General features: G+C 35.7%; 2 non-coding genes across 2 annotated transcripts; both read right to left on the reverse strand.

Annotated features, from left to right (window-relative positions):
• Positions 1-8817: 8817 nt before the first annotated feature.
• LOC122453469 lies at positions 8818-8900 on the reverse strand. Its single transcript, XR_006273087.1, has one exon. It is a non-coding gene; the product is annotated as a small nucleolar RNA SNORD86 (small nucleolar RNA).
• A 645-nt stretch (positions 8901-9545) lies between these two features.
• Positions 9546-9617, reverse strand: TRNAC-ACA. Its single transcript has one exon. It is a non-coding gene; the product is annotated as a tRNA-Cys (tRNA).
• Between the last annotated feature and the right edge of the window lie 5101 nt (positions 9618-14718).

Here is a 14718-nt window from a genome sequence, read left to right on the forward strand (position 1 = left end):
ATTTTAAAGTGACTGCAGTGAATTTCTGATACTTTCCTTTTCCTACACAAACTCTGATAAATTTATTAATGAGGCAAAAAGCAGATCTTCCAAAAAGACAAGTAGCAAGCAAAGCCTGGATAATCTGCAAACTAGATAAATAGTTGTAAGTAAATATATGTAAATTCATAGTACATGACTGTAATAATCCTAACCCTTTATTAAAATGCCTTTTTAATGATCAATTTATATTGTCTGAGACTATGTGGAAATACATACCTAGTACTAAGATAAATTTCTAACTATTAATAGCTTTGTTTCCGGAAGCCAGTCTGCATACTGCTTCCACATTGCTCTTCTTTAAAAACCTTCCATCATCAATGACCATAAATCAATTGGGAGATTGCCATGCTCAAGCACTGTATCAAGGTTTAAGGGAAATAAAGAAGGTGTGTTAATATATAGTTCTTGGGTGGCTCAGAAGGTAAAGAATCTGCCTGCAGTGCAGTAGAGCCAGGTTTGATCCATGGGTCAGAAAATTCCCTTGGAATAGGGAATGGCTACCCACTCCATCACTTCATGGCAAATAGATGGGGAAACAATGGAAACAATGAGAGACTTTATTTTTGGGGGGCTCCAAAATCACTGCAGATGGTGACTGCAGCCATGAAATAAAAAGATGCTTGTTCCTTGGAAGAAAAGCTATGACCAACCTAGACAGCATATTAGAAAGCAGAGACATTACTTTGCCAACAAAGGTTCATCTAGTCAAAGCTATGGTTTTTCCAGTAGTCATGTATGGATGTGAGAGTTGGACTATAAAGAAAGCTGAGTGCTGAAGAACTGATGCTTTTGAACTATAGTGTTGGAGAAGACTCTTGAGAGTCCCTTGGACTGCAAGGAGATCCAACCAGTCCATCCTAAAGGAAATCAGCCCTGAATGTTCTTTGGAAGAACTGATGTTGAAGCTGAAACTCCAATACTTTGGACACCTGACGTGAAGAACTGATTCATTGGAAAAGACCCTGATGCTGGGAAAGATTGAAGACAGGAGGAAAAGGGGGTGACAGAGAATGAGATGGTTGGATGGCATCACTGAGGAGATGGACATGAGTTTGAGTAGGCTCTGGGCATTGGTGATGGCCAGGGAAGCCTGGCATTCTGCAGTCCATGGAGTCGCAAAGAGTCGGACATGACTCAGTGACTGAACTGACTGGCTGACCCACTCCATTATTCTTGCCCAGATAATTCCATGGACAGAGGAGCTTGCCACTACAGTCCATGGGTCTCAAAGAGTTGGACACGACTGAATGACTATCACTTTCACTTTCATGAGACATAAAATTCTTGACATTGTGAAACTTTTAGTGAATGAAACGGAAAATTCTCAAATAAACAAATAACTGTAAAATACAGTTTTGGGTGGAGATAAATTCTAGGAGAAAACTAAAGTCAGACAAGCAACTAGATATTAAATACAAACAGGGGACTGTTTTTGAAAGAGGAATTAAGGAGACCTGTCTAAATGATACCTAAATAAAATGAAGAAACAAAGCCATGATCACCTGTGTTTGGGAATATTTCAGGAAGAACTAACAAGATGCAATGACTCTGAGATAGAAACAGGCTTACTGTGGCATATTCTTGCTTGAGGAACAAAATGGCGAGTCGAGACAGCAGGAATGAAATGAATGAAAGCAGGGAGTGAGAGATGAACCTGGAGGCATGACCAGAGCCAGCTTATTCTTGTACGAGAGTCCTGATTAGGGATTTGGATCTTAATCTAAATGTACTAGAAAATCACAGGAGAGCTTTAAGAAGAAACAATTTCGTGATTTCACTTTAAGATAATTATAGTTGATATATATAGCACAAGCTATAGGTAGTGTGTGTCACCTGGAATTCTAACTAGACAAAAATGTTACCCTCCATTTGGCTACTGTATGGAGAGCTTAATAAAAAGACTTTATTAAAAAGCAACAAAGTAGCAAACTATAGTGCAATAAAACAAGACTAATACTTGGGAGGTTTTACCATTACTGGGCCCCAAAGCACAGAAGAATGGAGAGTTAGTGAAATGGAGGAAGAAAGAGCTGTGTGAAGAGGAATGTCTGATACAAACTGAGACCTTAAATTCAGGTCAACCTGAGGTCAATCTGCATCTTTCTCACTCTTGCTGATGCCTCACTCACCCATCACCACTGGCCAAAACCAAATGCAACCTACAGTACAAGGAGCCTACTGATTCAGTCTGTTCAGATCAAGTTAGAGAGTAAGAGAATGGTGGTGAGTGGAAGATGGAAGCTTTTCAGTACTGACACAGGGTTGAAAGAAGATGACCTCATTACAAAATCTTGATGAGTTCTAGGTAAGATATTTTTGTGGCTTCGATAAAAACAGTAAGAAAACGAATGGTAAGAAATGGTGACGCAGTGCGATGGTCACAAACAGAACTTACTGATGGTAAATGTGAAAGAAAGAGGAATCAAAGTTTTCCATCTGAAGTACTGGATAAATTGTATGCTATTTAATGATATGGGAAGAAAGAAGGTATAGGAATGTACTTTGATAAGAGAGGCAAAGAGAGGATCTCCTTTGAATATTTTAATTTTAAATTAGACATCCAAATGGAGGTTCTGAGCAGGTGGTCGAATATTTTAGTCCATAGCTCAGCAGAGAGATTGGAGTTAGATATGTAAATCTTGGAGTCACAAGTACATAGATAGTATTTAAAACTATCACAATGAGTATAAATAAAGAAGATAAAAGAGTCCAAGGTTGAGACATTACAAGAATTAGGGACTGAGATGAGGTAAAAAAAAAAAAAAAAACCCAAAAAAACTATATATATATATCTTTTGAAAAAGAAACTGAAAAGGAATATACATGATATGGGAGGAAAATTAGGTCCCAGAGCCAGAAAGTAAAGAGCTTCAAGAAGGAAAGAATTGTTTTTAAAGTAAAGAGTACAGTTCCTAAAATATAGTTGGCATGACAGAAAAAATAAAAAGTCACCTACTATCATTAACACAAAGCTCACACTTTGGATTTAGCTAAATTATTTTGAACCCAATTTCTGGTCTTTAGTATATGCTTAACCTGAGTCTATTTCCTAACCATCAGTTTCTTCAGTAGCAGCATACTGAAGGCTTGGATGTAAATTATTTCCTCTTGGATTTTAACAAAGTATAAATAAGATGATGTTTGTAAGTATATCAGATAAGTTTTATAGAAATTTTTCCAAAGAATTCAGAAAAAGTGCAACTCATTTCTGATTTGGGAATTAAGAACAAATTTGTCTGGAAGTTGCCTTTGAGATGAAAAATGAATAGACTTTTGCTAAGCAGTGGGGAAAAGAAAGAAATTTGAGGATAGGAAGAAAATGAGCAAAGACCCAGCAATTATGAAGTATGGGTCTTATTTGGAAGAATAGCAAGTTGTGATGCTTTCTGGAAATTATGAGTGAATAGTGAATAAGCCTGAGGCCATCTGTTGGGAAAAATCATAAATGACAGTCTGCGGGATTTGATTTGGATTTTGTTTTGCAGACTATAGAAAAACTATGCATGGTTATTAAGTAGGTGATTACTGGCCAGACTGGGCTTCAAAGATAAATATAGCTGTGGTGAGTAGGGAATAGTAGAATAAGGAATAGTAAGTATTTTATTGGATTTACAGTTAAAGTTTTAAACGTTTTATTCATTTATTTTGGGGGAAAAAAGTGACAATGCTTAGCACATTTCACGGGACCTATGAGTACATGTGAAATATACAGCCTCAATTTTTATGTAAACAAGAGAGAATCTCAAGTCCAGGCCTTTTCCGGCCTTTGTTGTGAAAATTCCTTCTTAACTGATGAAATCAGAATCCTAGAGATTGTCTATGTTCTTGTATGCCTGACAAGGTATTCAGGGAAAAGTTATCATTTCTGCTTGACATTGGTTAAACCAGCATATGATAATGTATTAATATGTGGTAAGAGGTGAAATAACTCATTTTGAAGAGAGTGGTGATCAAGTTGCTAATTGATATGTTTGATATCCACAAATGTAATAGTCTACAAATCTAAGCCCTTGTCTTTGGTATAAATCCAATATAATGGAATAAACCATCTATTTGGAAGGCAGTTTTTGTGCTGCCATAGATTAAGAATGCTAAGAAAATTGTTTGTCTTAATATGGGCTTATTTGCTCACCTATAGAGAATGAATTAGCTTAATCTCTTTATTATAGACTCTCAGTACAAAATGCTACATTTTTTTTTTATTATGTGTTTTTCAGTCTTAACCGTGTAACCCTTTTAAAATACAAAATCTTGAATGCTTTTTGGCACTCTGCTGCATTCGATGGGGTTGCAAAAAGTTGGATACAATTTAGTGACTGAACAACAACAATACTGCAAATGCATTTTATGAAATGTTGCTCTAGATATTTGTCAAGGCCAGATGGAACTTGGGTCTTATACTGATTTTATATCTTGGCTCTACCATTTTATCAAGTAATTAGCTGTGACCTCCTGACTTAATCTATATGACATTCTATTTGCTCATCTCTAATGTTGCTTAATATTATCCATTCTGCAAGGCTGTCTTAAAAATCAGACTTAATATACCAAAATCACTGTCTGATAGTCACGTAGTTGTTGTAACAAGCAGTCAGTAAAGGGCAGCTATTTTATTATTGTTGTTGTTATTATATTTTTATTATATTTAGTCAAGATTAAGTACATTGCTTTCAAACACAATATGGAGGATTAAATATCTGTCCATGAATTTTTTACTCCTTAATTGAAATGCAATTCATATACCACAAAATGCACCATTCAAAGGGTATTGTTACATAGGTTTAGTATAGTCACAGTTTTAGACAATAATCACTACATCGAAGTTTTGAACATCTTCATTATTCCAGAAAGAAACCTTGTGTCTTTTGGCAGTCACTACCCACTTCCTCCCAATACCCTAGTCCTGGTCAACTACTAGTTTACTTTCTGTCTTTACAGATTTGCCTATGCTAGATATTTCATTTAAATGGAATCATAAAATATGCAGTATTTTATTGCTAGTTTATTTCACTTATCACAGTGCTCTCAAGATTCACCTTTGTTGTAGTATGTATCAGTTATGTGAAATATTCCATCATGTGGATGCACCATTTAATGTTTAGACATTTGTCAGTTGATGTGCATTTGTTTTGTTTCTGTTACTTCTTAGCTATTATAAATAATTCAATGAACTATCGTGTGCAAGTTTTGTGTGGAATAATGTTTTTATTTTGCTTGGTCATATACTTAGGACTGAGGCTCCCCAGGTGGTGCTAGTAGTAAAAACCCAACTGCCAATGCAGGAGACACAAGAGACTCAGGTTCAATCCCTGGGTTGGGAAGATCTGCTGGAGGAAGACACCTCAACCCAATCCAGTATTCTTGCCTGGAGAATTCAATGGACAGAGGAGCCTGGTGGGCTACAGTCCACAGGGTTGCAAAGATTCGGACATGACTTAAGTGACTTAGCACACATACATACTTAGGACTAGAACTGGGGTCACATGATACCTCTATATTTAACATTTTGAAAAAATGTTTTTCAAGGCATTACATCATTTTACATTCCCACCAGCAGTGCTGTGGTAGTTCTAGTTTCTCCACAATATTTGTTACTTTCTGTTTTTTTTTTTTTTATTTTACTATAACCATTTTAGTCAATGTGAAGTAGTACTTCACCATGATTTCGATTTCCATTTCCCTGCTAACTAATGATGTTAAACAACTTTTCATGTGCTTATAGGCCATCAGAATAAATCATTTGGAGAAATGCCTATAGGAGCTTTAGCCCATTTTAAAATTAAGGTAGTTTTGATTTTATTATTGACTAGTAGTTTACATTAATTATACATTTTGAATGCAAGTCCCTTGTTAGATTTTTTCCCCATTCTATTGTTTGTATTTTTGCTTTCTTTATGTTGTCGTTTAAAACATGAAAGATTTTAATTTTGAAGAAGCCAAACTCATCTATTTTTTTTCTTGTCATTTGTGTTTTTGAGTCCTAAGATATCATTACCTATCCCAAGTTCATAATAATTTACATGTATGTTTTCTTCCAAGAATTTTATAATTTTAGTGATAAATTTAGTTTAGAGTCCAATCTGAGTTAATATTCTTTATACTATGTGAGGTAAGTGTCAAATTCATTCTTTTTCTTGAAGATATATAATCGACCCACAAGTTTTTGAAAAATCTCTTCTTTCCCTATTTGATAGTCTTGACACCTTGTTGAAAATCAGTTTGTTATTATTTCTGGACTTTCAATTTTATTCCATTGGTCTATGTCTGTCCTTGTACCAGTACCATGTTGTCTTGATTACTGTAATTTTGTACTAAGTTTAGATAAAGAAGTCTGACTTCAATTTTGCTCTTTTTGAGGATTGTTTTTGGCTTTTCTGGTCCCTTCAATTCCCATATGAATTTTTGGATCAAGTTGTCTATTACCACCAAAAATAAACCAGCTGGGATGTTAAAAGGTTTTTAATTGAATCTGATGATCCGTTGGAGTATTATCACCTTAAGCAATATGTTTTCTGACCCATGAGCATAGGAAAGCTTTCATTTCTGTTAATTGTTAAAAAAAATTCTTTCAACAATCATTTGTGATTTTCAGTGAGTCAGTCTTGCACTTCTTTGATGAAAGTGATTCCTACAGTTTTTTTTAATGCTATTTTACATAGAATTCTGTTCTTGATTTTGTTTTTGGATTGTCTATTGCTGGTATACAAAAATACATTGATTTTTGTATGTTGAATTACTATCATAAAAAATTGCTCATCTGGTTATTGATGTATGATTTTCCTTCTTTCTTTTTTTTTTTAAGTGTGATGTCTTTGTCTGGTTTGGATGTCAAGTCATATGGACCTCATATAATGATTTGAGAAATTTTAAAGAGTTTAGTTCTCCTTTAAATGTTTTCTAGAATTCACTGGTAAAGCTATTGGTCCTGAATTTTTCTTTTAGGAAATATTTGAATTATTAATTCAATCTCTTTATTTATTATAGGTCTGTCAGGTGTCTTTCTAGAAAATTTTTTATCTGAGTTATCTAACTCATTGCTTACATTTATTCATAGTACTTCTTACAATTGTTTTTTTTTTTTAAATTTCTGTGAGCCTTTCATGATGACCCCATTCTCATTTTTCATTTGAATAATTTGCATCTGCTTTCTTCTGTTCTTGAGCAGTCTAGCTGAAGGTTTTGTCAGTTTTATTTTTTAAATAAGCAATTTTTAGATTTGTTGATTTTCTGTATTGTTTTCTATTCTCCATTTTAGTGATTTCTGCTCTAATCTTTATTGTTTACTACTTTCTGTTTGTTTTTTCACTCAATTTGCTTTTATTATTCTAGCTTCTTAAATCAGAGGGTTTGATATGAAGCCTTTCTTTAAAAAAATTATAAGTGGTAAAAGCTATCAATTTCAATCTAAATCACTCCTCTAATTGTGTTTCATCAGTTTTGGTAAATTTGTGTTTTTGTTCTCACTCTTCTAAAAATATTTTCTGTTTTTCTTGAGATTTCTTTCATGACTGATTGCTTATTTGATAGTGTATGGTTTCATATCCACATATTTGTGAATTTTCATAATTTAATACAAATTTTATAATTGTTGATTTCTATTTAACTTCCATGTGGTCATAAAACATATCTTTTAAAAAATAAAAATAGGTTTTTATGATCTCAAATAATTAAATTTATTGATGTTTGTTTTGTGGCAGAGTATACAATCTTTATGCTGGATAATATTCCATGTACACTTGTAAAGAATGTATATTCTCCTGTTGTTGGATAAGAATTTCTGTAAATGTCTGTTAGGTTTAGTTATTATACTTTTTAAGTCTTTTATACTTGCTGATCTTTTGCTAATTTTATTTTTGTATAGAAAGTGTTTTTTTTTTTTTTTTTAATTTGTTTTTATTTTTATTGGGCTCTAGGGGATGGGATGGGGAATACCTCTGTAAGTTATGTCCCACTAGGAAGATGTCCATTCTAACTTTCCAGGGATAGCTTTCGGAGCTTTTTCTTTTTCTTGGAGCCACTGCTCTTGTTGGCAGCAGCCTCTTCAGGTCCACTGCTGAGTGGCTCCTCCTTGGACAATTTCCGCTTTTTCTTGGGGACCCTCTTGTTTTCTGACTCATCAGGGTCAGTAACTGTTTCCTCTTTGGGAAAAGATTTCTTCCTCTTGGGAAGACTTCCAGTACCAGCTGTCTCTTTAAGATCACTACTAACTAGCTCTTTCTTGGAAAAAGATTTCTTTTTTGAGGGTTTGGGAAAAGAGACAGATGGGTCTTCCATTCCATTCTCCTGAAGAGCCTCCTGGGGCTTTTGCTTTTTCTTCTTTTTGGGTCTTTCACTTGTCTCCTCACACTCCTCCGGGGCACTGCTATTTTCTGAAGAAGCCAGGGCAATTGCAGCCAGCCTTTTCTTTTCCTTCTTCAAGCGTTTCTTCTGTTTCTCGAGCTTCCTAGTAATCTCAGCAGCCGCTTCCTCTGCCTGAACCATTGTCTCCTTCATGACATCCGGATTCTTTCGGGGAATCTCTCCAGTCTCATAGAAGGACAGCCGCTCCTCAACTTGTTCTCGAAGCTTCTCCGCAAAAACACTGGTGGGCACCTCAGAGAAGCAATCGATTCGTGAGGCAATACTGCATTTGTTTGCCTGGTATCGGGAGATGCGACCTTTGTTCTTGGCAGCTGCTCGGCCAATGAGGGTAGAGTGGAAAATGAGTCCGTATTTTGGGGTGTTACCCCTTGTCTTCAAGGCTCTGGAAACTTGGTCCCTTTGCTGGGCCCAGGGAACCACTCAGACACCAGGACTGGCCATCACCCCCATAGCAGAGGCCTATATAGGTCAGGGAGCGAAAGTGTGGTTTTGATATCTCCAATTATTATTGTCTATTTTTCCCTCAATTCTGTCTGTTTTAGCTTAATGTAATTTGGAGAGTTGTTTCTAGGTAGACACACAATTGTTATATTTCTTTTGTCCTTAGAAGAGTTTCTATCTGCAGAAATCTTATTCATTTAAAAATGTGTTTTGCCTGAATTAATCTAGCCACCCCAGCTATCTTTTGGTTATTGTCTTATTCATAATGCTATAAACAGATTGAGTTGCTTATAAGCAACAGAAAATTTATTTCTCTCAATTTGGAGGCTAGAAGTCTGAGATCAAGGTTTTAGCATAGTCAGTGAGGGCTGTCTTCCAGGTTGCAGACTTCTTTTTGCATCCTCACATGGAAGAAGGGGCCAAGGATCTCTTTGGAGCCTCCTGTTTAAGGTGCTGATCCCATTCGTGAAGGTTCCACCCTCATGACTTAAAACACCTCTCAGATGCCTCACCTACTAATACCATCACCTTTGGAAGTTTTTAAGATTTTAAAACATGAATTTAGGTGAAAGTGAAAGCGAAGTCACTCAGTGTCTGACTCTTTGCTACCCCGTGGACTGTGGCCTACCATGCTCCTCCGTCCATGGGATTTTCCAGGCAAGAGTATTGGAGTGGGTTGCCATTTCCTTCTCTAGAGGATCTTCCCAATGCAGGGATCGAACCTGGGTCTCCTGCATTGTAGGCAGATGCTTTACCAACTGAGCCACCAGGGAATTTGGGTTAGGGGGAGACAAACATTTAGACCACGGCCGTTACTACTTGAATAGTATATATTCTTTCATTTCTTTTTTTCACTTTCAAGCAATGTGTCTTTTCATCCAGTGAATCTCTTGTGTAGTTGGATCATGTTTTGACTTTTTTCCCCCTCATTTTGTCAATCTTTGTCTTTTGTTTGGAGTGTTTAATTCATTTACACTCGGTGTAATTACTGAAATGGTAATACTTATGTCAGGCATCATGCTATTTTTTCCCTATATGTTCTATGTGGTTTTTGTTCATCTATTCCTTGATAATTATAAAGTTGGTATTAAATAGATACTTATTCATTTATCATTTAAATTTCCATGTGTGTGTTATGTTATTTTTAAATTTATTTCTTCAGTGGCTGATATGTATGTTAAAATTAGTATCTGAGTTTGCAATAGTCCAGTTCAGATCAATACTAACTTAATTTCCATTGTATACAAAACTTTGACCCAATACACTTCTCTTCCTTTTCTGTTCTTTGTATTATTATTGTCATGAAAATTATATCTTGTATATTATAAGTCCATGAATACAGTGTTATAATTATTGTTTTATGTAGTCATTTTTTTAATTAGGTAAAATACAAAAATTACAAACAAGTTATAGTTTGTACTTTTTTATATTTATCTATATAGTACCCTTTATGAATGTTCATTATTTCTTTCTGAAAATTTTATTTACTATGTAGTTTCCTTACACTTCAACCTATTAGCAACAAATTCTCTTAACTTTTTGCTGTTCTAGAAATGTCTTTATTCCTTCATTTTTTGAAGGGTAGTTTTGCTGGATATAGAATTCTTTGTTGACAGTCTTCTAATTTCTATACTTTGAAGTGTTACCTTATTGTCTTCTGGCATCCATGTCTTTTCTTGTATATAATAAGATATATTCTTGCTGCTTTCCTAAATTTTTGTTTGCTTTTGAATTTTGTCAGTTTGATGCATCTAGGTATTAAGCTCTTTAGGTTTATTCTTCTTAGAGTTCATGAAATTTAAATGTAGATTCACATCTCATCAAATCTGAGAAGTTTTTGGCCATTAGTTCTTCAAATCTTGTGCAGTCACTGAATTCTACTATTAATAGAATTTTTTTAAGTAGTTGTTTTAATTTTAAGCTAACTTCCTAGAATCAACCCAAGGTCAGTATAATTTAGTCAGTGGCTGGTCAAAATATATGCCAAATCAGATTCTCAGAATCAGTGATTGATCAGAATGTTTTCTAAAATATCCTACCTTTATTTCTTTCACTTTCTGCACCCCCCCCCCCCCAAAAAAATGGCTGTGTGGAAAAGTATGCTTTAAACTTCAGGAAGTTTACAGTACACTTTAACTTTCACTTCCTGCTTACACAGGGCCTCAACACCTCAACATATGCTAGAGATGTGTGGGGCTTTCTATTTTTCCAAGTGTTTCCTGGGCATGCACATAGACTTATGCATGTACACTGCTTTAAATTCCTAGGAATATGTGGAAATTTTTCAAAGTTCCTTGTGGTCATCTTATTCAGCAGTGCTTAGTTTTAAATTCCTGGCAAAGATTTTGTTTGTTTGCCTGAAATCACAATCTTAGACACCAGTGATATTGCCAGCAAAATTTTATTGTGTTGGTAATATCCTTGAGATAGGATATTTCCTTACCCTCTTCCTTTTCTGAACTCTGAGTTAAATAGCCATAACACCCCAGAAGGGATATTTTCCAGAGAGAATCAAATCTGGGCACAATATTGACTGTGCTTCTGGGGATGGTGCATTTAACAGAATTACAGAATAATTCAGTCATTTCTGTTGGCTGAAAAGAAATTTTTATTTTTAGTTTTTGTTATTGCTGTGTCACGATGCTAGAGAAAGAGGAAGTTAAAGCATCACAGATACTGCTGTGCTACTAAGGTCAACAGTTTCTCTTTCATAGACTATTTCCAATTTGTTCTGTTTCCGTGTTGGGTATTTTCCAGAGTTCTGAAATGATTTTAGGGTTTTTGCCAGTATTTTCTTTGTTTTTTGTGGGAAAACTATGACTAAGGTCCTCAGCACACCAACCCAAAGTTGATCCTTCATGAATTGTTTTTAAAAGTATTTTCTCATTTTCTTAGAAACTTTCACATTATTATTTTACCTTGCTATATATAAATGTGTAAAACTCTCCATCTCATGTAGATTTTGTCTTACTTTTTTCACTGACAGCATATAGGTGGTATTGAAAAACACCTTGTATGCTTTCCCTTTCATCTCATACCCTAACATATGAAATCCAACAAAAGTGACATCTAGACTAAAAAATAATAGAATCATAAACTTAAGTTGTTGGATTAAATATACGTGTTTTTTTTCAAATCTTGAATATTATATTAATATCACTATAATGTAATATGAAAAAAAGATTCTCATACTTTTAAATATCATGCCCATATCTACCTTCTTTTTAAAAATATTTATTCATTTATTATTTATTTGACTATGCCAGGTCATTGTTGGGGCATTTGAATTTTTTAGTTGTAGTATGCAGGATCTTTAATTGTGGCATGAGAGTTCTTAGTTGCAGCATGTGGGATCTAGTTCCCTGATCAGGGATTAAACCCAGCTTTCCTGCACTGGGACCACTGGACCACCAGGGAAATCCCCTTAGCTACCTTCTTACACTCAACAAATTACAAATGATATGTCTATGATAATGAAAAAAACAGAAGATTCATGCTAAATAAATATACTGGTGTTTTATTTAGGGTTCCTGTATGATACAGAATATTTCGTGCTAAGTAGGACTGGACATAGGATGTTTGGTAAGCCTAACAGGGCTTTCCTTACCACAGCACCCATATGCAGGTCAGATTGCTCAAACTATAGGTTTTCTTTCAGCCAATGAAAAATGACATAAAGGATTAGAGAACATTCCATTTCTTTACTGGACCCTGAATAGTACTTCTCTAAAGGTCTCTACTACTACTGTAGGTAAGAATCACTTAGAAGAAATGGAGTAGCCATCATAGTCAACAAAAGAGTCCAAAATGCAGTACTTGGATGCAATCTCAAAAATGACAGAATGATCTCTGTTCATTTCCAAGGCAAACCATTCGATATCACAGTAATCCAAGTCTATGCCCCAACCAGTAACACTGAAGAAGCTGAAGTTGAACAGTTCTATGAAGATCTATAAGACCTTCTAGAACTAACACCCAGAAAAGATGTCCTTTTCATTATAGGGGACTGGAATGCAAAAGTAGGAAGTCAAGAAACACCTGGAGTAACAGGAAAATTTGGCCTTGGAGTACAGAATGAAGCAGGGCAAAGGCTAATAGAGTTCTGCCAAAAGAAGGCACTGGTCATAGCAAACACCCTCTTCCAACAGCACAAGAGAAGACTCTACACATGGACATCACCAGATGGTCAATACCAAAATCAGATTGATTGTATTCTTTTTAGCCAAAGATGGAGAAGCTCTAAACAGTCACCAAAAACAAGACTGGGAGCTGAATTGGCTTGGATCATGAACTTCTTATAGGCAAATTCAGACTGAAATTGAAGAAAGTGGACAAAACCACTAGACCATTCAGGTATGGCCTAAATCAAATCCCTTATGACTATACAGTGGAAGTGAGAAAAAGATTTAAGGATTAGATCTAATAGACAGAGTGCCTGGTGAGCTATGGATGGAGGTTCTTGATATTGTACAGGAGACAGGAATCAAAACCATCCCCAATAAAAGAAATGCAAAAAAGCAAAATGGCTGTCTGAGGAGGTCTTACAAATAGCTGGGAAAACAAGGGAAGTGAAAAGCAAAGGATAAAAGGAAAGATATACCCACTTGAATGCAGAGTTCCAAAGAATAGCAAGGAGAGATAAGAAAGCCTTTCTCAGTGATCAATGCAAAGAAATAGAGGAAAACAATAGAATGGGAAAGACTAGAGACCTCTTCAAGAAAATTAGAAATACCAAGGGAACATTTCATGCAAAGATGGGCTCAATAAAGGGCAGAAATGGTAGGGACCTAATAGAAGCAGATGATATTAAGAAGAGGTGGCAAGAATACACAGAAGAACTGTACAAAAATTATCTTCATGACCCAGATGATCATGATGGTGTGATCACTCACCTAGAGCCAGACAACCTGGAATGTGAAGGCAAGTGGGCCTTAGGAAGGAAGCATCATTATGAACAAAGCTAGTGGAGGAGATGGAATTCCAGGTGAGCTATTTCAAATCCTGGAAGATGATGATGTGAAAGTGCTGCACTCAAAATGCCAGCAAATTTTGAAAACTCAGCAGTGGCCACAGGAATGGAAAAGATCAGTTTTCATTCCAATCCTGAAGAAAGGCAATGCCAAAGAATGCTCAAACTACCGCGCAATTGTACTCATCTCACATACTAGTAAAGTAATGCTCAAAATTCCCCAAGCCAGGCTTCAGCAATACGTGAACTGTGAACTTCCAGATGTTCAAGCTGGTTTTAGAAAAGGCAGAGGAACCAAAGATCAAATTGCCAACATCCACTGGATCATCAAAAAAGCAAGAGCGTTCCAGAAAAACATCTATTTCTGCTTTATTGACTATGCCAAAGCCTTTGACTGTGTGGATCACAGTAAACTGTGGAAAATTCTTAAAGAGATGGGAATACCAGACCACCTGACCTGCCTCTTGAGAAACCTGTATGCATCTGGAAGTAACAGTTAGAACTGGACATGAAACAATAGACTGGTTCCAAATAGGAAAAGGAGTATGTCAAGGCTGTATCCTGTCACCCTGCTTGTTTAACTTATATGCAGAGTACATCATGAGAAAGGCTGGGCTGGAAGAAGCACAAGCTGGAATCAAGATTGCTGGGAGAAATATCAATAAGCTCAGATATGCAGATGACACCACCCTTATGGCAGAAAGTGAAGAAGAACTAAAGAGCCTCTTGTTGAAAGTGAAAGATGAGAGTGAAAAATTTGGCTTAAAGCTCAACATTCAGAAAACTAAGATCTGATCCCATCACTTCATGGCAAATAGATGGAGAAACAGTGTAAACAGTGGCTGACTTTATTTTTCTGGGCTCCCAAATCACTGCAGATGGTGATTGCACCCATGAAATTAAAA

Source organism: Cervus canadensis, chromosome 14 (assembly GCF_019320065.1).
Source record: "Cervus canadensis isolate Bull #8, Minnesota chromosome 14, ASM1932006v1, whole genome shotgun sequence".
NCBI classification, from domain to species: Eukaryota; Metazoa; Chordata; class Mammalia; order Artiodactyla; family Cervidae; genus Cervus; species Cervus canadensis.